This window comes from Triticum aestivum, chromosome 5A (assembly GCF_018294505.1).
Source record: "Triticum aestivum cultivar Chinese Spring chromosome 5A, IWGSC CS RefSeq v2.1, whole genome shotgun sequence".
Lineage (NCBI taxonomy): Eukaryota > Viridiplantae > Streptophyta > Magnoliopsida > Poales > Poaceae > Triticum > Triticum aestivum.
The window spans coordinates 554,956,328-554,979,840 of record NC_057806.1 but is presented as its reverse complement, the minus strand read 5'-3'; the positions used below and the strand labels follow the sequence as shown (position 1 = coordinate 554,979,840).

At 46.4% G+C, this 23,513-nt stretch overlaps 1 pseudogene; it reads left to right on the top strand.

Moving 5' to 3' along the window:
• Positions 1–4,039: 4,039 nt before the first annotated feature.
• The window catches only part of LOC123101546 (putative G-type lectin S-receptor-like serine/threonine-protein kinase At1g61610), a 34,730-nt pseudogene continuing 15,256 nt past the window's right edge, over positions 4,040–23,513 (top strand).

Genomic DNA, 23,513 nt, shown 5'->3' with positions numbered 1-23,513 from the left:
GCATATGAGTCTTCCTTCGAGCCTCGTGTTATTGCAGACTCGAGAACCATAACAGTTATAGCGTGGAACATAAACATAATTATGAACATGGAGATAACTAATAGCATTTATTATTGCCTCTAGGGCATATCTCCTACAGTACAATGGAAACCTAATGATAGTTCTGAATATTTAATCTCCCATTCAATAACTAATATAATTGATCAACAGTGGTTACATGGCTCCTGAGTATGCAATGGAAGGTGTCTTCTCTACCAAGTCTGATGTCTACAGGTTTGGCGTGTTACTACTGGAGGTTGTCACTGGAATACGGAGAAGCTCCTATAGTCAAACCATGGGCTTCCCTAGTCTCATTGTCTATGTGAGTATGCGCAAGGCTTATCTCGAGTTCTATTTAATGCAAGGGGACCAATTTTTGAAGTGTTTTTAGTTTTACAAACAAATTAATATTGGTATGTTCTTGGTTTTTTCAGTCATGAAATATGTGGAAGGAAGGGAAGACCGAGGATTTGTTGGACTCAGCTATCATGGATACTTGTTCACCGGATGAAGTTTCGCTTTGTGTCCATGTAGGACTCTTGTGTGTCCAGGAGAACCCAGATAACAGACCACATATGTCATATGTTGTGTTCGCCCTAGAGAATGGAAGCACCACACTTCAAACCCCGAATCGCCCTACCTACTTTGCACGACAAGGTTCCCATATTGAGCAAATCAGAAATTATATTCAAACTTCTGTGAATAGGTTTACACTTACAGAGATAGAGGGGCGATGAGATAATATTTGTCTTGTTTCTAGATATATTGAAATATTCTTGGAATAGCAACTTCATATGTATCGCACGCCATACACATTTTGGAAATAATGCACTGCACACTATCAAAATGATTATGTTTTGTTTAGAACTCATTACCAATGAATGTGTTCCTATTCTGTTTTTGGCATCGATAGCAGTCTTGGTAGCAAAAACAAGATATAGTAAGATGTACCTAAAACACAATTCAATATGTGAAGAAAAAGCAATTCCATGAGAGTGATTGTACATCAGACATAAGTGATTTTGTGGTGCTCCAAACAAAGGTGCTCAGGCAGTGAGACAAAAAAAATCAAGGTGCACCATCATGTATAAGTAAGGCAAGCATGTTGACTGCCGTGTAGTGCATGTGTTCGCACGCAGCTTTGGAGTCTGCAAGCCATTCAGAATGACCATGCAGTGAAGTTCCATCTGATCATCAAAAGCAACTCTTAAAGGTAACACAAAGCCTGGTTTGAACACGTCATTCGAATTCAGAAAGGGGACATAGTAAAAATGATGATGTACACAGATTAACTACGATTGTTAAACCATGGTAGATTGATGCTTCTCCGGAAATTCGAAGATCACGAGCACAAATCTGCATCGCAAACGCGCACTTAGCACGACAGATTTTGATCATTGATTACAAGTTTACTTTGGCTTTGGCGTGGTAAGTTTACCTGCCAATCTGGCTTGTTGACTCAGTTGCATCCTCGTGCCAAAAGCAGAAAATCAACTGCAGTTGTCGGCCAACAACATCACATACAGAGAGGACAGCATATTTTTCCATCTCCCAATACGCCAGCACGCTGACCAAAAAGCAGTTACAATGATAGAGAGAGCAAATCGTCAAGGCCACACCAAAGCTGGGTTTAAAGTTCAAATTCCCCTTACTCTGAATGACTTCACAAAGAAACATAAGAAATTGTTTAAGTACTAGCTAGATCTACTGGGTATACATATCACAGTTTGCAATTTAATAGAATGATTTTATTTGTAACAAGATCCAACGCATCGGGGCCATAGCAGCCGGGCCGGTATCGCTTAATTAGTACTCCCTCCGTTCCAAAATAGATGACTCAACTTTGTACTAACTCTAATACAAAGTTGAGTCATTTATTTTGAAACCGAGGGAGTAAGCAAGTGACGATGGCATCCCAACTCCAAAATGAACCTCTGAGATGTCAACTCCATCCAACGCCACGCTCAACCCCACTCCAAGCCAATCTACCATAAATCCAAAAGACTTTGCATCATTGAATCATCTTATTCGACATGTGGATACATGCTGAACGCTTCATCGGAGCATTTTTTTTTTCCTTGTGACCGGTGCTCGATGAAAGCTTACCATTGTAGCAGGCTAGCAGCACCAATAACCTACTGGCTACGGATGAATATTAGCCGGCTCACCCATGCTTCACCTGCGCTGCAGTTCTGATCCTTCTAATCCTCCAACCATTGAGCATGTCCGACGACCGGCTGGTCCCCGACAAGCCGCTCTCGACTGGCAACACCAACACCAACGTACATCGGCGTGTAGACCAGTTTGTCCAACAATTGAAATACTGGGGTTTAACCGCGCGGCCATATGAGTATATGACCCAGGTCGGGTCAGTATTGTTTAATGTCTCAGTCACTAACTCGCTAGTCGAAAATAGATCATTGGTTAGATGGTTACAACTTAGAAAGATTATTGTACTCGCACCCACGACGTTCCGAATATAATTTTGGGCTCGATCTGTGTGTCTCGCCAATGCAGATCTCGCCTTTTTGTGGGAAGAATGATAAATAAATGTAGCTATATAGTAGTTAGCGGTGATGTTGGCAGCCTAACTCCGACGTGTGCAGCTGAATTATAGATCCCAACACACGCAGACTTCGAAAACTAACTCTTCTAAAACTGGGCAACTTTGCATTAGTTATTCATCTGTCTTTTTTTTAGAAAAGGAGGATGACCCTCGGCCTCTACATCTAGGAGATGCATGCAGCTATTTTATTGATTATTATTCTTGAGGACCTTACAAAGTAGTACAACAATATGTCTGAATCCATCATCTTGGCAACATCCCCCGCTACTCCAATCCATATGATGAAGGGGTGCAAGCTGGGCCAAATACTCAGACCTCCCACCTAAACCTAACATCTAAAGCCAGAGGCCCCGACCGAACCACATACCGGGTCCGGGGCACAAATCGGTCCGATGCACTCACATGTGTCGTCGCCGCCATCTCCAACTGGTCCATCTTCAGAGCAGATTGAGGTGCCAATCTTGGCAGGTGCCTCCACCATCGACGCCACCATGACGCCAAACGACGACATCCACCTACGCGAGTCCATGTCCAAGCAACGGACGCAGATCCATGCTAGGATAGGGCCGCACCACCGCCGTCGCCCACCACCGCCAAGCGCCATCTAGCCCCAAGGTTCCCAAAGCGGCGCCTTCAAGAAGGGAACGACGCCGTGAGTGTCGTCGCCGCCCAACAAAGTTAGGGCTTTCGCTTAGAAGACCTAGCGGAAGGGGAAGTGAGGGATCAATCCATACCAATGCCTCCAAGGAGGAGAACGATGCCCTCAGGCATCGCCGTCGACGCGGCCCGCCATGGCCGACCAGGGATTTCGCCCGAACTAGATCCCCGCCACCAGCAGTGCCTCCTGAACAGAACTGGCGACCCAAGGGAGCGCGGCCCGACGAGGCTTGGCCCGCACGCCGGACAGGGGAGGAGGGGAGGCGCCAAATCACGCGCACCGGTCACCGCAGAAACCGTCGCCGTCCGCCAACAACCACCGGATCCCGTCGCCAGCGCGGCCGGGACGCCAGATCCACCGCCCGCATGGCTGCTAGCCGGCTGTGCCTTGCCAATGAAGCCGCCGCTCCAGATCGAGGGTTCCCCACGCAGAGGCAGGGCAACCGAGGCCCCGCCGCCACCATCCTTGGCGCGCCGGGCTTGCCCGGCGGGTGCCTCAGGCGGCAGTGAGGAAGGGAAGCGGAGGAGGGGCGGCTAGGGAAGAGGAGGGAGGAGGAGGAGGGGCGGCTAGGGTTGGGAGGGAGGAGAAGGGGCGGCTAGGGTTTGCGGCACCTGCCTCCGTGGTCCGACATTCGTGAATGATGCGTGCCTCCGAGCATTTTGTCCTTTGTAAGGCCAAGGTTCCATGCCAGTGCTTTCTACATTTAGCAGGATCTATATATAGCCTATAGCTAGTCATAGGCTTACAGCTCAGTGATTAAGATTTTGGCTGAACAATCAATGGATTCGCCAGCTCTTCTCTGCTACACCACGGCCCTGATCATTATATTCCTGCCGTTGAGTGCTTCCGACGATTGCCTTGTCTCCGGTAAGCCGCTATCCCCTGGCACAACCATCGTCTCTGACGGTGGCATGTTCGCCTTGGGCTTCTTCAACCCCTCCAACTCCACTCCAGCCAAGCTGTACCTAGGCATATGGTACAACCACATATCTGAGCTCACAGTTGTTTGGGTTGCCAACCGTGAAACTCCAATATCTAATAACACCTCCTCTGCACCGATTCTCTCCCTCGCCAACACCTCCAATCTCATTATCTCCCAAGGTAATAGTGATGGCCGTGTCCTTTGGACAACGGCCAACATAACCACTACAAACGGCTTTTGAACAGCGGCAACCTCGTCGTCCAGTCGGCGAACGGTACCACGTGGTGGCAGAGTTTTGACCACCCCACGAATATGCATCTCCCGGGGATGGAGATACAGATCAAATACAGCTTGCGCAACATTGGCGATCGTTTGGTATCCTGGAAGGGCCCCGGCGACCCTTTGCCAGGGCGCTTTTCCTTCGGTGGCAACCCAGACACACCCCTCCAAGTATTCCTGAGGGACGGGGAGAGCTTGGTTGTGAAACTATGGAGATGTAGATTAGAATTGGCTCCCCTGGAATGACGGCCTTTGAGTTCATTATATACTCAGGCATCTAGGGCCGCGGCGGTGCTGGATATATACAGAAGTTGTTACAGAGGATATACATAACCCTAGATACTAACAACCTTCTTATCCTAACAACATACGGTTTAACACCCCCCTCAATCTGAACTTCCTACAAGAAGATTCAGATTCTACCGATTTGAAACAAATGAAGTCTCGGCTAGCGGCTTTGTGAAAATATCAACCACTTGTTTCTTGGAGGATATGAACCGAACATCAAGTGCCTTGGCAGCAACGCGTTCTCGAACAAAATGAAAGTCCACTTCTATATGCTTTGTCCTGGCATGAAACACCGGATTTGCAGATAGATATGTGGCTCCGATATTGTCACACCACAAACAGGAGGGCGTGACAAGAAAACACCAAGCTCACCAAGGACTGATTGTATCCAGATTAATTCCGGCGTTCCATTGGCAAGGGCCTTCTACTCAGACTCCATGCTTCACCGAGAGACCATAGCTTTGTTCCTTGAACTCCAAGATACAAGGTTGGGACCAAGGAAAACAGCAAAACCTCCTGTAGATCAACGATCATCACAACACCCTGCCCAATCTGCATCTGAGAAACAACTCAGTAGCATCGAAGGAGACTTCATGATAGAAAGTCCCATGGTACGTGTACTTCAAGTATCTCAAGATCCTCTTAGCAGCCGATAAATGCGTAGTTGTTGGTGCATGAAGGAACTGAAAAACATGATTTACTGGAAATGAGATGCCCGGCCTCGTGAGTGTCAGGTACTGAAGAGCTCCAACCAAACTACGGTATTTTGTGTTGTCTTCTAGAGAGAGAGGTGTTCCGCTGCCTTTATCTAGTTTCTCACTTGAAGATTACACATGGACGCCAAGAAAATAGTGCAACGGGCCAAGATCTTTAAGAGCGAAAGAAGCCTAAAGATCAGCAAGCATCTTGGTGGTTGCAATAGGAGAGGAGCTTGCCACAATGATGCCATCCACATAAACGAGCATGAAGATAGTAACACCAGCACGATTGAAGACAATAAGTGAGTGTCAGCCTTTGACACTGAAAAACCAAGTTGCTGCAGCCGAGAACTCAACCAAGAATACCACGCTTGAGGGGCCTGTTTGAGACCATTAATAGCCTTGTGGAATTTTCATAGGTGTTGAGGAGCGGAGGGATCAACAAAACCAGGGCTACCGTATGTATACTTCCTCTTGAAGAATGCAATGAAGGAATGCATTTTGAACATCCATCTGACGCAAACACCAACAATGTGAGACTGCAATGGATAGAACCAGTCGAACGGTGACAGGTTTGACAACCGGGCTGAATGTATCATCATAGTCCAAACCATAGCCATGTTTTAACCCCTTGGTGACAAGACGTGCCTTGCAAAGATCCACAGAGCCATCGGGTTTATGCTTGAGCTTGAAAACCCATTTGCAATCAATGACATTAGCACGAGATGGAGGAGGAACAAAAGTCCAGGTACCATTCTGATGTAGAGCGTCAAGCTCAAGTTGCATGGCGCGATGCCACTCCTGAGATGTCACTGCCTCACAGTGATCAGTAGGCTCCCAGGTCGTCAAGAACGCACGGCGAGACGGGTCATATGTGACCGTACCATCCTTGCGCTGCAGAAGAGTACGAGTGTTGTTGCGGGTGCGCATCACCATTGCATGAGCTGGAGCAGCGGATCCAGATGCCAAAGACGATCCAGCAGGGGCGCATGCAGCCGTACGTGTAGGAAAATCCACCTGGGATCCCGCGTCGTGAGCTGGTGTAGGGGCGGCCGACAGATCTGTCTCGGATCCCGAGCTACAGGTGGGATCAGTAGGCGACCCCACAGCAGACTCTCGCCCTACAGAGGGCACCTGGACCGGCCCATCCGCAAGACGGTCGACCCAGAGGCAGGTCCCGCCAGGTCGGCGGACGAGCGTGCATGGGAGGCAGGTGATGCTGGCGAGGAGATGTGCCTCCCATCCGCAGACGCCACGCGGCCCACTGGAGACTGGGCTCGCCCCGGTCACTATTGCCTGTCGCGCGGAAGGACGCGTCACTGTCGCCTGATAGCGCGTGATCCGAGGAAGGATCTGCTCCAGATCCAGCGCCCGGATCCTGTTGGGATCCCGTAGTTGGGATTTTCTGTGGCGATGATGATCCTGCATCCAGGTTAGTTCGCGAAATAGACGTGCCATAACTTAGGTGGTCATGCGGAAATAGGAGAATGGCATTTTTAGCAATGCGAGTTGGAACAGGGGTAGTTTGGGCAGTGGCAAACGGAAACATATTCTTGTCAAAGATTACATCACGTGAAATGTAAACACAGGCCGTGGGCAAGTGAAGACACTTGTAGCCCTTGTGGCGAATACTATAGCCGACAAACACACATTGTTGAGACCGAAAAGCAAGTTTTTGATTGTTGTATGACCTTAAGTTGGGCCAACAGGCATAACCAAATGTGCGGAGAGAGTTGTAGTCGGGTTTAGTATTGAATATTTTTTCCATAGGGCTCATGTTGCCTATGACAAGGCTAGGGAGGCTAATGAGATAACAGGCAGAAATATACGCCTCATCCCAGAACCGCAAAGGCATAGACGCATGTGATAAGAGGGAACGACCCATGTCAACAATGTGACGATGTTTCCGTTGGGCGGAACCATTTTGCTGGTGTGTGTGTGTGTTGGCAAGATATGTGATGTGTAATGCCAAGTTGGCGAAAAAAGTATTGTTAAGTTTCTCGTATTCTCCACCCTAGTCAGATTGAACGCATATGAGTTTGCGAGACAGTAAATGTTTAACATGGGCAAGAAAATCACGAAAAACATGAAACACATCACATTTTCTTTTAAGGAGATAGATCCACACAAACTTACTATAATCATCAATAAACTATACATAGTACTGGAACCGACCAGAAGAAGTCTTGGCAGGTCCCCACACATCCGAAAAAACAAGTTCTAACGGGAACGAGGAAACACTTGAAGATCTATGAAAAGGTAACTGATGTGCTTTGGCTTGTTGACAAGCATTACACACATGCATCATAGACCTCCTAGAATAAGGCAATTTATTGAACACGAAAACATGTTGAACGACTTGTGTGGATGGGTGGCCGAGCCTAGGATGCCAATCTTCGACAGAGAGGCGAACCGAAGATAGGGCACCAAAAGGTGAAGGCCGAATAGGATAAAGTCCATTCTCACATCTTCTTTGAAGAAGGACCCTCTTGGTGATCAAATCCTTCATAAGAAAATGGGTTGGATAATATTTTAGATAAGCATGATTATCAATGGAAAGGCGATTAACAGAGAGAAGATTTTTATCTGCATCGGGGATATGTAAGATGTTGTGAAGTTTAAGGTTGGTAGAAGGGGTAGGAAGGATTGCATGACTATGATGAGCTATGTGCAAACCTGAGCCGTCGGCGGTGTGGATGCGGTCCCTCCCCGGATACTTCTACCTTATAGTGAGGCGATCCAGATCTGATGTGATGTGGTCGGACGCCCCGGTGTTAGTGAACCAGGTCGGGTCACTGAGGATGGACGGCGGGGAAGTAGCCGCGAGGCTGGCCATCTTGGAGTGTTGGGGTTGAAAAGTATGATTGTAGTGCTGGCCACATTCCCCGGCATAATGCCCAGGGCCACGGTAGAGTTGGCATTGGACGCGAGTGTCAGCACCACCCCCATAGTCGCCACGGTCACCACCACAGCGGTTACCGATGTAGTCACCCTGCTGGCGATTGCCACCGCAGTCACCATGATTACCACTGCGGTTGTTGTTGTTGTAGTCGCCGCGGTCACCTTGATTGTCGTGGCCCTTGGTACGGTAGTTGCCATGGTTGCCACCGCAGTTGTTGTTGTTGTTGCCGTTCTTGTCGTGGGCGACGTAGTTGACAGAAGAGCCACCGACATGAAGATGAAGGCGAGCAGCATGGTACTCGCGGCGACACTCGAAGGAGAGAGCGTGAGAGTAGAGCTCCCCCCCAGGGTCATCTCATCGATCCGGGTCGTAACAGCGGTAATGAGAGGCTTATAGTCGTTGTCAAGACCGATGATGACGGTGGTGATGATGTCATCATACCGCATGGGACGCCCAACAGCCGCTAGCTGGTCGGTGTAGGAGCGGATCTTGGCGAATTATTCCACCATGGATAGGTTGGCCTTGCGGAAGTTGGCCATGTCAAGCTTGATCTGCACAACACTAGCACGACAATGGGCAGAATATATCTCCTCAAGATGCGCCTAGATGGCGCGAGAGGTGTCAGAGAGAATAACCTGCTGGAGAACATCATCAGTGAGGGATGCGAGCAGGAAGATAAGAACAATTTGGTCCTGACGGTACCAGATAGCATACTCGGGATTGAGCGCACGTTCCCCCTTGTCATCGGGTGGAAGGAGCCAAGGGGGAGTGGGAGAAGTGCCATCGACATAGCCGGTGACATTGGCGATGCGGAGAGGAGGGAGAATTGTGGTTTCCACAGAAGGTAGTTGGAAGTGGTGAGTTTGGCTGTGACGAGGCTGGCAGAGGGAGGAGTAACGGAAGAGGTGGACGTCGCCGAGAGGGAAGCCGGCAGAGCGAAGGAGGTCATGGCCGAGGAGGTCATGGTGCCAGCGGAAGGAGAACCCATCGAGCAGTTATGCGAGAGGGCCTGATACCATGTGAAACTAGGGAGATGTAGATTAGATTGGCTCCCCTGGAACGGCGGCCTTTGAGTTCATTATATACTCAGCCATCTAGGGCTCCGACGGTGCCGGATATACACAAAAGTTGTTACAGAGGATATACATAACCCTAGATACTAACAACCTTCTTATCCTAACAACATACGGTTTAACATTGGTGACCCGTAGCAACCCATGGACGAGGAACCAAGTGTTTAGCTTTAGCAAACAACAGCTAGTAGGGGCAATAAACGTTAGTGATCTTATCATGTACATGACCATCATCGACAACAGTGATGAGATCTATGTCACATATAGCCTCTCTGATGGCGCCCAACCCACAAGGATAGTGTTGACCTATTCTGGTCAGTATCGGATTGAGATCTGGAGCAGCAGGTCGTCGATCTGGGTTGTCATTTCGATCTGGTCTGTTGAATGCAATTGCTATGGATACTGTGGCCCGTATGGCTACCGTGACGAGACAGTGGTGCCGATCCCAGCTTGCAAGTGCCTAGATGGCTTTGAGCCAGCAAACAAGTTGGAGTGGACCAATGGCAGGTTCTTGGCGGGGTGCCGGCGGAAGGAGCTGCTGCACAGGTGCAGCAGTCGCTACTTGGCCGTGTTGGGGATGAGGTCACCAGATAAATTTGCGCTCATTGGAGGCGGCAGAAGTACATCTGAGGAGTGTCTGGCGGAGTGCAACCGTAACCGCTCCTGTGTGGGGTATGTGCATTGCAATGTCAGTAGGAGCATATCCGGAGGAGCTGCGACAATGTGCTTGCTGTGGGCTGGGGATTTCATTGACACGGGAAATTTACTCGAGAACGGTGGGGAGACGCTCTATCTTCGACTTGCGGGTATAGATGCAGCAGGTGGCAAAAAACTTTCATTTTGTCTCTTTCTACTACTAGTTTTGCCATTTTTACTGTTGTTTTTGTCTTTTCTAATAAACTTCTAGTTGTATCAATTATTATGCTTTTCTTTTATGGTATATGTATGTATGGCACAAGTAAAAGACCAAAAGGCAACGCAGTTAGGATTATGTTGCCAGTTCTAAGCAGTAGTTTTCTCGTACTTGTATGCATCTCTCTTGCATGGTTAAAATGCAAAGGTATGTTTAGTTGAATCTACTTAAACTTGTTTTATTTGACGTCCTTATGAGAAAGCCAGTTTTAACTACATGAAATTGGAATTCGTCATCTACTACCACAATATGCCCTCAGGTTCTAGTATCCTCTAAGCCACTTGAATAGTGAACTAGAGCAAATAATATTTCAAGGTGGTTTTTTTTGTGTGTGGCTTAGCCATCACATGGGATCAATGTAACAATAACTGGCAACCTACTAACAACTCCAAGATTTTCCACACGTCAATCATAGTGATTGTTGCTTCCCATGCTCAAGCAAGTTTGCTTTAGAAATACTTTGTGTCAATGCATGGAGTTCGAAAAAACAGAGTGAGGTTAGGTCACGGTGCTATGGAATAATGGGTTGTATGTGTGCGCACACATACAGGTTTGTTTTCTTCTCGAGGGGGTTCTAAGTGTGTTTTTTCAAACATTTGGACCTCATTTTCTAGGTCAAGTGATAGAGATACTTTATGTTCTATGATTTTAACATGGCGGTAAATTACCTCATGGGTAATTTATGTGAGTTCATAAAGGGTATAACAACAATAAAAAAATTCAAGGTGTCACATATAACTTTTTGTTTCTTGTGTCTGCGGTATCACTACAAGAAATATGTCAACTAGTGACCTTTTGTCAGTGACCCTGTAAGAATTGGTCATAGATCTACGACCATTTGAGATCAATTGGTCAAAAGTTATTCGGGGGGCTCCAAACCCTCAACTATATCGACCATTTTGGTCAGAAAGGTCGTAATTTCCTTACACGAAATGGTCATAAAGCAGACATCACTGGTCTGCTGCCTTATTTCTAGCTGATCACGACCAATATATATGGTCATTACCTTGTAAATTGTGGTGGATTGCTATGACTAGGCGCCACCTAATCAGTTTTGCCTATGTGTCATGTCCATGTGTCAATGTTTGCCCTAGGTTGTGAGGCAACCTATATTTCTGTCATTCCCCAAATTCCCCAAAAAATCTCATAAATTCTTTGGGTCATATCTTCGTCAAATATGTAAAAATCCTTCCTTGCCTAGTTCGAAAATAATTCAACAATATTCATTTTCCTATTCTATTCACAACAATACTTTGTGAAGGAAGTGCTATTTATATATTCTTGATTGCCCTCAAATTTTTTGGGCACTCTTTCCTATCCAAATCATTGCCTCGTGACAAAATTCAGCTCCATTTTCCCAGTAAATCTTCCTCGGCAAATTTCCAAAGTCTTTTTCCACCTAGAAGCATTGTGAATGAAGTACCATTTTTATATATCCAAATGACATGAAATTTATACAGTTCATTCATATGCCCAAATTATCACCCTCCACTGGTAGAAAAAGGGCCTATAGTCCCGGTTCGTAAGGGCCTTTAGTCCCGGTTCCCAAGCCAGGACTAAAGTGTCGGTACTAATGCCCTGTACCTTTAGTCCCGGTTCAATCCAGAACCGGGACTGATGGGCCTCCACGTAGGCAGTGCGCAGAGCCTAGGCAGGAGACCCTTTAGTCCCGGTTGGTGGCATCAACCGGGACCAATAGGCATCCACGCGTTAGCATTTCTGTGGCTGGGGTTTTTTTTTGAAAGGGGGGGGGGGGTTTGGGGGTTTTGGAGGATTAATTTAGGTGTTTCATATATTGTGTTAGCTAGCTATAATTAATAGAGAGAAGTGTCCTCTCTTACGTCCGTGCTTGGTCGACCCTACGTACTATACAAACGTATAGAGAGGACTAGACACGCTAGTTAGCTAGTAAGCAAACGAAGGAAACAGAAGATCGTCATGAACATATATGCATACAGAGAGAAGTGATATCGACCACCTCTCCTTATCCGAGAGATTGGTCGAACAACAAGTTCTCGTATATCTATCCGACACTACCGGCTAGATATATACAATAATTATCTCTTACAAAGATAATCATACGGACTCATGGTCCACATAGTATTCTCCGTCTTCAGCGATCACTTGGTCAAGAAAGAATGCCGCCAATTCCTCTTAAATTGCTCGCATGCGAGCTGGTGCTAGGAGTTCATCCCGCTTCCGAAACATCTAATTTGAAGAAGGGGGTCAATACATATATATATGAATGAATGAAACTCAATACAAATAATGGTAATAAAATAAAATTGTGAATGTTGTTATTTACGTACTTCATATTGTTCGTCAGAGTACCCGCCCCGCTCACAGGTCGTGTAGCGGATGGACTCACAGACGTAGTATCCACAGAAATCATTCCCTTTTTCCTGCCACAACCACTTTACAAGAAATAGAGGTCAATCAAACTAATAAGCAAGAATGCGAAATGGTATTGATGAAACTAGCGCTTGAATCACTAGGAGATGCGCGGAACATGCTACTATAGTACTTACTTTCGGGTGTCTAAATTCCAGCTCCTTCGGCAGTCCCGGAACTGTTTTGGTGAATTTTCTCCAAACCCCGCCGGACAAAGAAAACAATTACTTGATATCAGGAAATGAACAAAGTTGCTGATATGGTGGATAATGATCGATTTAACTTACTTCTTGAGGATTTCAGTCATGTCCGCATACTCCTGGGCATCTTTTCGTTTAGAGTCCAAGACGGTTACTACTCCCTGCTCAAGCCTAATCTCTAGGAGAATATAGTGGAAACTGCACGCGCATGCATAACTCATCAATTACATTACTATAACCTGGACTAATATATAAGGGAAACCGAATATGCACAAGACAGTAACACTCACTTGAAGTTGTAAGGAAAGAGTATTATATCTTTGTTTTCATTTTTTTGAATGATCGTAGCAAGTTGGCCTCGGTATCTCCGGGACGATGTTGAACCTCAGTTGCATCTATGAGATATGTGTTAATGAACCCAATATCACCGATTTTTTTTTCAATTCGGCGAACATATATAGATAATCCTTTTTATATAGATAATCCTTTTCTAAATATATAAATCTAACTTTTTTGCATATATGAACATATATACACAGAGAACATACAAACATATATACATTTTTATAAAAAAGCAAAATACAAGTATATAATATATACACAGAGAACATACAAACATATATACATATATATATATATAATCTGAAGCAAAAACAAGCATATAATATATGAAAAATCAGAAAGCAAAACATATATACATATATACACAGAGAACATACAAACATATATGCATATATATATATAATCTGAAAAAAATAAGCATATGAAAAAACAGGGGAGGGGCGGCGCCGGCCGGACCAAGGGAGGGGCAGGGGTGCGGGTTCGGCGGCGAGGACGGCGACGGGGCAGGGGGTGCGCGTTCGGCGGCAAGGAATGGGGCGGGGCAGGGCGACAGCGATGACGGGGGCGCGCGGGCCGGGGCCGGAGATGGCGCACGCAGCGACGAGGAGGAGGCCGGCGATGGCGCAAGCAACAATGGGGACAAGGCCTGCGGCGGCGCGGGGCGACGGCGACGAGGAGCGGGCGACGACGGGCTCGGGGCGGCGACGACGACGATGAATGGCCTGGCGGCGTCGGGGCGAATGGGAGCGGTTGGCCAAAATTTCGCAAGTGTTGGCTTATATAGCCAGAGCAATGGTCCCGGTTCGTGAAACCAACCGGTACTAATGCCCCTCTTTGGTCCCGGTTGGTGCCACCAACCGGGACCAAAGGCCTCTTTTCAGCAGCCGAAAGGGCGGGAAGCGGCGGCCTTTGGTCCCGGTTGGTGGCACCAACCGGGACTAAAGGGGGGCACACTGATAGAAAAAGGGCCTATAGTCCCGGTTCGTAAGGGCCTTTAGTCCCGGTTCCGGAACCGGGACTAAAGTGTCGGTACTAATACCTCCCCCCTTTAGTCCCGGTTCAATCCAGAACCGGGACTAAAGGCCCTCCACGTGGGCAGTGCGCAGAGCCCAGTCAGGAGACCCTTTGGTCCCGGTTGGTGGCACCAACCGGGACCAATAGGCATCCACGCGTCAGCACTTCTGTGGCTGGGGTTTTTGTTTTTTTTGAAAGGGGGGGGGGGTTGGGGGTTTTGGGGGGTTAATTTAGGTGTTTCATATATTGTGTTAGCTAGTTATAATTAATAGAGAGAAGTGTCCTCTGTTATGTCCGTGCTTGGTCGACGCTACGTACTATACATACGTATATAGAGAGGACTAGACACGCTAGCTAGCTAGTAAGCAAACGAAGGAAACAGAAGATCGTCATGAACATATATGCATATATACAGAGAGAAGTGATATCGACCACCTCTCCTTCTCCGAGAGATTGGTCGAACAACAAGTTCTCGTATATCTATCTGACACTACCGGCTACATATATACAATAATTATCTCTTACAAATATAATCATACGGACTCAGGGTCCACATAGAATTCTCCGTCTTCAGGGATCACGTGGTCAAGAAAGAATGCCGCCAATTCCTCTTGAATTGCTCGCATGCGAGCTGGTGCTAGGAGTTCATCCCGCTTCCGAAACATCTAATTTGAAGAAGGGGGTCAATACATATATATATATATAAATGAATGAAACTCAACACAAATGATGGTAATAAAATAAAATTGTGAATGTTGTTATTTACGTACTTCATATTGTTCGTTAGAGTACCCGCCCCGCTCACAGGTCGTGTGGCGGATGGACTCGCAGATGTAGTATCCACAGAAATCATTCCCTTGTTCCTGCCACAACCACTTTACAAGAAATAGAGGTCAATCAAACTGATAAGCAAGAATGCTAAATGGTATTGATGAAACTAGCGCTTGAATCACTAGGAGATGCGCGGAACATGCTACTATAGTACTTACTTTCGGGTGTCTAAATTCCAGCTCCTTCGGCAGTCCCGGAACTGTTTTGGTGAATTTTCTCCAAACCCTGCCGGACAAAGAAAACAATTACTTGATATCAGGAAATGAACAAAGTTGCTGATATGGTGGATAATGATCGATTTAACTTACTTCTTGAGGATTTCAGTCATGTCCGCATACTCCTTGGGATCTTTTCGTTTAGAGTCCAAGACGGTTACTACTCCCTGCTCAAGCTTAATCTCTAGGAGAATATAGTGGAAACTGCACACACATGCATAACTCATGAATTACATTACTATAACCTTGACTAATATATAAGGGAAACCGAATACGCACAAGACAGTAACACTCACCTGAAGTTGTAAGGAAAGAGTATTATATCTTTGTTTTGATTTATTACGAACGATCGTAGCAAGTTGGCCTCGGTAGCTGCGGCATGAAGTTTAACCTGAGTTGCATCTATGAGATATGTGTTAATGAACCCAATATCACCGACTTGTCTTTTCTTCAATTCGGCGATCTTCAATCTGCATAATATAGTGAGGATGATTATAAATACATGCAATGAAAGAGCTAAGCTATATAGAGAAACTTAATGACAGAAGTAGTACTACTTACAGACAGTAGCAGGCGACCGTTGTTTTATCGAGGGCCAATTGATTGAAAAACTGATAGAACTCCTCAAATGGAACAGGCAACAGATCAATTCCAACGAGGTCATGCTCCTTTTTAACTTTCACATACAAAGTACTCCTCCCCCCAGAGTCTCTGCAGATTTTCAAGTACCAATCATGCAATCTTCGCATCATCGTTGATAGAGATCTTTCATCTTTGACGAGAGGCTTCCCGTACTCGTATCTTTGTATCTGCACCTCCATGGGTTCATAATGTACTTCGTCGGGCAGGTAATCTGCAAGATTGCTATAACCGGGCACCATCCTCGGATCATTATCGACGTTGTGGCTAGGCACCTTGAGCGGGGGGCACGATTGCTTCGCTTGTTCGCCGAGCTGGGCAATTTGTTTCCCAGCTCGTCGTTCTTTCAGCCTTTGATCACTGACAGTACTTCCCGACCGCTCCGCTTCGGCAAATTCCTTTCCAATAATGCGGTCATAGTTTCCTTTCGGCGGATCAGACTTCGGTGGTTTTGTCAGGGCAGCCAGAGTGCGCTTCACTTTCACCCGATCTACCTTCTCCTCCGGAGGTGGATGTTTCTTTGCTTTCACCCCTTCAAAGAAGTTCCTCACTTCTTCTCGCGCGATCTCGGCGTTCTCCTCCAGGGTCCTCTCATATGGTAACTTCTCTGGAGTCTTCAGAGAAGGACCGAATCTGTATGTCCTCCCGCCTCTGGTTGTACTGCTAGACGCCGACCGAGCAGACGGAGCGGTTGTCTTCTTTACTTGCTTAAGCGGCGGAGGAGAAGGACTACGACGCGCCGGAGCAGCTGGAGCGGCGGCAGGTCTCTTCCGCCCTTGCTGACGAGGCGGAGAAGGAGGAGGCTGGCTGCTCGGGCGCGTCGGCGCAGGCGGAGAAGGAGGCGGAGTGCCGCCACGCGCCGGAGAAGGAGCCGGCCGAGGGCCCTGATCGTCACTCGCCGGAGGAGGAGGCGGTGGAGGCGGAGTGCCCTGACTCGCCGGAGGAGGAGGAGGAGGCGGTGGCGTCCAGTTCGGAAGGTTGATGAGCTCCTTCCGCCATAGGCATGGAGTCTTCAGAGCAGACCCCAGCCGAGTCTCCCCTTCACCGGTAGGGTGGTCAAGCTGGAGGTCCTCAAATCCCTCCGTTATCTCATCCACCATCACCCTAGCATATCCTTCTGGAATCGGCCGGCAGTGAAAAGTTGCGCCGGGTTCAGTAGGATAAACAGAGCCAACAGCCGCCTTGACCTTCAAATTCATCCATTGCGTCATAAGGTGGCAATTTTGAGACTCCGTTATAGCATCCACGGGATAGCTGGCAGGAGCCGTCAAGGCATGCTCCAGCTGAAGCAGCTCGGTGGAAGCCACGCTGCTTCTGCGCTGAGATGGCGGGGTAGCTTCGGGGGAGGCTTCGGCAGTACGTTTGCTGCGATTTGCTTCTCGTTCCTCTATCGCGTCTACCCTTGCTTGCAGCGCCTGTATTTGGGTCTGCTGCACTTTTTTCCTCCTCTCATGGGATTTGTAACCGCCTGCGTCCGGAAACCCAACCTTCCACGGAATGGAGCCTGGCGTGCCTCGTGTCCGTCCAGGGTGCTCAGGATTCCCGAGGGCCATTGTGAGCTCGTCGTTCTCTCTGTCTGGAAAGAACGTCCCTTCCTGCGCTGCTTCGATATACTGCTTAAGCTTACTGACTGGTATGTCCATTTGATCGTTCGTCCAAATGCACTTCCCTGTTACAGGGTCCAGTGTTCCGCCAGCCCCGAAGAACCAAGTCCGGCAACGGTCTGGCCAGTTAATTGTCTCTGGTTCGATCCCTTTATGAACCAGATCATTCTCAGTCTTGGACCACTTAGGCCGGGCTACGAGGTAGCCACCTGACCCCGTGCGATGGTGAAGCTTCTTCTTCGCAGCATTTTGCTTGTTTGTCGCCGACATCTTCTTACTCTTTTCTGATGTCTTGTGGGCCACAAATGCGGGCCAGTGATCTCTGATCTTCTCATATCTGCCCTTGAATTCTGGTGTCTCATTATTTTCGACAAACTTATTCAGCTCTTTCTTCCACCTCCTGAATAGTTCTGCCATCCTCTTCAGAGCAAAAGACTTGATTAATTTCTCTTTAACTGGGTTCTCTGGATTATCCTCAGGCGGTAGGGTGAAATTTGACTTCAGCTCAGTCCAAAGATCATTTTTCTGCATATCATTGACATAAGACACCTCAGGGTCTTCTGTAGCCGGCTTAAACCATTGCTGGATGCTTATCGGGATCTTGTCCCTAACCAGAACCCCGCACTGAGCAACAAATGCGCTCTTTGTCCGGAGGGGTTCAATAGGTTGGCCGTCGGGCGCGATTGCTATGATCTCAAACTTTTCATCCGAGCTCAACTTTTTCTTCGGGCCTCGTCTCTTTACCGAAGTTGTGCTCGATTCGGAGGGCTAGAAAAAAGAACAAAGACTTAATTAATATGTGTACATACCAAAACAATGAATGCATCAATCAGCTTGTCAGCATAGGCTTAACTAATATATATACCTGGCCGGACTCGGTTCGGTCACCGGAGCCGTCATCACGGTCTCCTTCTTGCACCGGCATTGGGTCACCGGAGCCGTCCTCATGTTCTTCTTCTTGCACCGGCATTAGGTCACCGTAGCCAGCTTGTTCACCCTCTCCTTCCAGACCATCGGTTTCGTTGAGAAACAACAAGATGGCATCACTTCCTTCTGCGATTATGTCCCTCAACAACGCTTCTTTTGTTGCTTCGTCTAGGGCGGTGTCCATAGTTTCTACAAATATTTACAACATGGCAATTATTATTCAAACATGACAGATGGATATATTAGTGCCAAACGTAGAACTAGCTACCTAATCATAGTAAGCTATCGGGAGGGGGTATATATCGACAATGACGACACTACATCTATTCTTTCTTCTCCTCTTTTTTTTCTTCTTCCTCTTCTTTTTTTATCCTCTTCTTCCTCTCATGTTCGATAGGATCGCCGAGGGGTCGGGAGGTTGCCTAGTGTCAAGGGATTCAACAAAACCATGTCTTCATCATTAGGCGAAAGTAACATGTGCATGATGGTACGAAGCTCTTCAAAGTTGTTCTGGAACGGAGTCCCAGATAGGATAATTTGCTTTTTGGTACAAAGTTCAGCAAGAGCCTTCCGAATATCGCTATTTGGAAGGCCTTTGCTGAATTCGTACCAAAAGGCGGATTATTCTATCCGGGACTCCATTCCAGAACAACTTTGCAGAAATTCGTACCAACATGCCCTAGTTACTTCCGGCTAATGATGAAGGCATGGATTTTTTCAATACTTTGACACTAGGAAACCTCTCTCTACTTCCGGCTAATAAGAATAAGAATAAGAAGAAGAAGAAGAAGAAGAAGAAGAAGAAGAAGAAGAAGAAGAAGAAGAAGAAGAAGAAGAAGAAGAAGAAGAAGAAGAAGAAAAGAAGAAGAAAAAGAGAAGAAGAAAGGAATAGTGGAGAAAAGAGAAAATAGAATATATTCTATTTTCTCTTCTTCTCCACTATTCCTTTCTTATTCTCCTCTTCTTTTTCTTCTTTTTTCTTCTTCTTGTTTATTTTTCCTCTTCTTTTCGGTAGAGGAAACCCTAAATAGCTAGCAAGTATCGTGGGTGTGAGATACATGTGGCCTTCGGTGTCGGACACTACATCCACGTCCCACAAGTGACGTGGGCGTCGAAGCCCGCGCCACTTGTGGGATGTGGGTGTAGTGTCCGACACCGACGGTACATGTATCTCACACCGACGATACTTTCTATTTAGGGTTTCTCCTCTACCGCTCCTCGACCTCTCGACGACCCTCGTTCCCGATAAAATAAAGAGGAAGAAGAAGAAGAAAAAAGAAGAGAAGAAAGAATAGAGGAGAAGACTTCCTCTTCTTCCTCTCCTCTTCTTCTCCCTCTTCTTCCCCTTCTTCCTCGCCTCTCTCATGAATGTCCGGCGTTCTCGACCCCCCCCCCACGTGTCGAAGAAAAAAAGAAGAAAAAAAGAGGAGAAGAAGAAAGGAATAGAGGAGAAAAGAGAAAATAGAATATATATTCTATTTTTCTCTTCTTCTCCTCTATTCCTTTCTTCTTCTCCTCTTCTTTTTCTTCTTTTTTCTTCTTCTTATTTATTTCTCCTCTTCTTCCTCTCCCCTCTTCTTCTCCTTTCTTCCTCTTCTTATTTCCTTTTTCCTCTCATTCTTTTTCTTCTTCTTCCTTCTTAAAAATACAAGAAGTAGTATTGCCTAATTCATTGTTCATATGAATATACAAACATTTGCATATTTACAATAATTAATATCACCAAAAAAATCTATGAACAGAAAAAAATCCTAATTTTTCTAAAAAACAATATTTTGCATTGTTCACATACACATATACATTATAGCCACATACACATATACATCACATATGAACAAAAAAATTAAAGTAATAAAAATAAAAAAACAGAGCCGGGCGGCGGCTCACAGCGCGGGGCAGGCGAGGGCGCCGGCGCGCGGGGGCGGGACGGGGCAGGGGCTGGGCGACGGCGAGCACGGGGCGGCGACGGCGAGCCCGTAGCAGGGGAGCTCGAGGCGACGGCGGGGGCGGTGAGGGCGCCGGCGCGCGGGGGCGGGACGGGGCAGGGGCAGGGCGACGGCGAGCACGGGGCAGGGGCGCGGGGCGACGGCGACGGCGAGCACGGGGCAGGGGCGCGGGGCGACGGCGAGCCTGACGGCATCGTCGGGGCGAGCTCGGATAGCCTGGTGGCGTCGTCGGGGCGGGGAACTGGCGATGAAATATGAAAAAACGCTAAGTCTTTGCTTATATAGACGGAGCATTAGTCCCGGTTGGTGGCACAAACCGGGACCAATGCCCCCTTTAGTCCCGGTTGATGCCACGAACCAGGACCAAAGGCCAATTTTCAGCAGCCCAAAGGGCGAGAAGTGGCGGCCTTTGGTCTCGGTTGGTGCCACCAACCGGGACTAAAGGGGGGCATTGGTCACGGTTGGTGCCATGAACCGGGACCAATGCCCCCTTTAGTCCTGGTTGGTGCCACCAACCGGGACCAATGGCCTTTGCTGCCCCGAGCCCAAAAGTTTAGTCCCACATCGCTAGCTGAAGGGCGTCGGCACTGGTTTATAAGCGCTGGTGTGCCTACCCATTCGAGCTCCTCTCTAATGCAGGCTTTCAGGCCTAAACTTGCTACTGCCTGTGGGCCTATTGGGCCTTCTGCGGGCCTGAATCCTGGCCCATGTAGGGTTTCTAGTCGTATTCAGGCCGTGGAGGCCCAGTAGGAGGCATTTTTTTGGTTTTTTCTTTTTTATTTCTATATTTTTTTGGTTTTTTATTTTTTTATTTCTACTTACAACTAAATACTTACAGTTTTTTAGTGATTTCTTTTTGCTTTTAGGTCACAAAAATTATAAACTTTCTGTTAGTGCCATTAGTTTTAAATTTTAAATAGTTTAAATTTGAATTTTTAAAAATTCGTGTGAATCGCTAGTTTATGAATAACTTTACTATAAAAATAGAATTTTTTTTCTATTTATTTTTTTATTTCTACTTAAAACTAAATACTTACAGTTTTTTAGTGATTTCTTTTTGCTTTTAGGTCACAAAAATTATAAACTTTCTGTTAGTGCCATTAGTTTTAAATTTTAAATAGTTTAAATTTGAATTTTTAAAAATTTGTGTGAATCACTAGTTTATGAATAACTTTACTATAAAATTAGAAATTTTTTCTTCTTTGCTATTTATTTTTTATTTATACTTACAATTAAATACTTATAGTTTGATTTTAGGTCACAAAATTATATTCTTTTTGCTATTGAAGAATATTATAGTTTTATTTTAGTTGATCATAACATAATATTTTAATTGATTGTTTTTATTTTCATAAAAGTTTTGTAGTTTATTCTGTTTGCTATTAATTCATTCTTTGAGCTAAATGACTCTGAAATTGGAAAGCATTTCAAAATGAACTCTGAAAAGGTTGAAAGTTGGCATGGTATCATCATTTCACCCACATAGCATGTTCCAAAAAGTAGAGAGGGTTACGACAAAAACTTGATGCACTTCGTGTACAAAATGGACAATCACTTTCGAAGTATCAAAGTTTCAAACCATAAGACATGAAAGCATTTCAAATGAACTCTGAAAAAGTTGAAAGTTGGGATGGTATCATAATTTCACCCACATAGCATGTGCATGTACAAAACGGACAATGGTAGCATGTTCGTCTGTTACAAATTTGGCATGGTATCATCATAATAGTTGCGGGAGAAAGTCTTCACTTTTTCTTCGCTTGTGTCATTTGCTTATTGCGCCGTAACCATGGATAATCTTCATTGTTTATCAGGATGCTTGGGTCAGCCTTGACATTGAAGGGAGGAATTTCATGAAACTTTTCATAATCTTCAGACATGTCTGTCTTGCCGTCCACTCCCAGGATGTCCCTTTTTCCTGAAAGAACTATGTGGCGCTTTGGCTCATCGTATGATGTATTCGCTTCCTTATCTTTTCTTTTTCTCGGTTTGGTAGACATGTCCTTCACATAGATAACCTGTGCCACATCATTGGCTAGGACGAACGGTTCGTCAGTGTACCCAAGATTTTTCAGATCCACTGTTGTCATTCCGTACTGTGGGTCTACCTGTACCCCGCCGCCTAACAGATTGACCCATTTGCACTTAAACAAAGGGACCTTAAAATCAGGTCCGTAGTCAAGTTCCCATATGTCCACTATGTAACCATAATATGTGTCCTTTCCGCTCTCGGTTGCTGCATCAAAGCGGACACCGCTGTTTTGGTTGGTGCTCTTTTGATCTTGGGCGATCGTGTAAAATGTATTCCCATTTATCTCGTATCCTTTGTAAGTCAATACAGTCAAAGATGGTCCCCTGGACAACAAGTACAACTCATCACAAACAGTGTTGTCACCTCTGAGACGTGTTTCCAACCAACTGCTGAAAGTCCTGATGTGTTCACATGTAATCCAGTCGTCGCACTGCTCCGGGTGTTTGGAGCGCAGACTGTTCTTGTGTTCATCGACATACGGGGTCACCAAGGTAGAGTTCTGTAGAACTGTGTAGTGTGCTTGAGACCAAGAATATCCGTCCCTGCATATTATTGAGTCTCTTCCAAGAGTGCCTTTTCCAGTCAGTCTCCCCTCATACCGCGATTTAGGGAGACCTATCTTGTTAAGGCCAGGAATGAAGTCAACACAAAACCCGATAACATCCTCTGTTTGATGGCCCATGGAGATGCTTCCTTCTGGCCTAGCGCGGTTACGGACATATTTCTTTAGGACTCCCATGAACCTCTCAAAGGGGAACATATTGTGTAGAAATACGGGCCCCAGGATGACAATCTCGTCGACTAGATGAACTAGGACGTGCGTCATGATATTGAAGAAGGATGGTGGGAACACCAGCTCGAAACTGACAAGACATTGCGCCACATCACTCCTTAGCCTTGGTACGATTTCTGGATCGATCACCTTCTGAGAGATTGCATTGAGGAATGCACATAGCTTCACAATGGCTAATCGGACGTTTTCCGGTAGAAGCCCCCTCAATGCAACCGGAAGCAGTTGCGTCATAATCACGTGG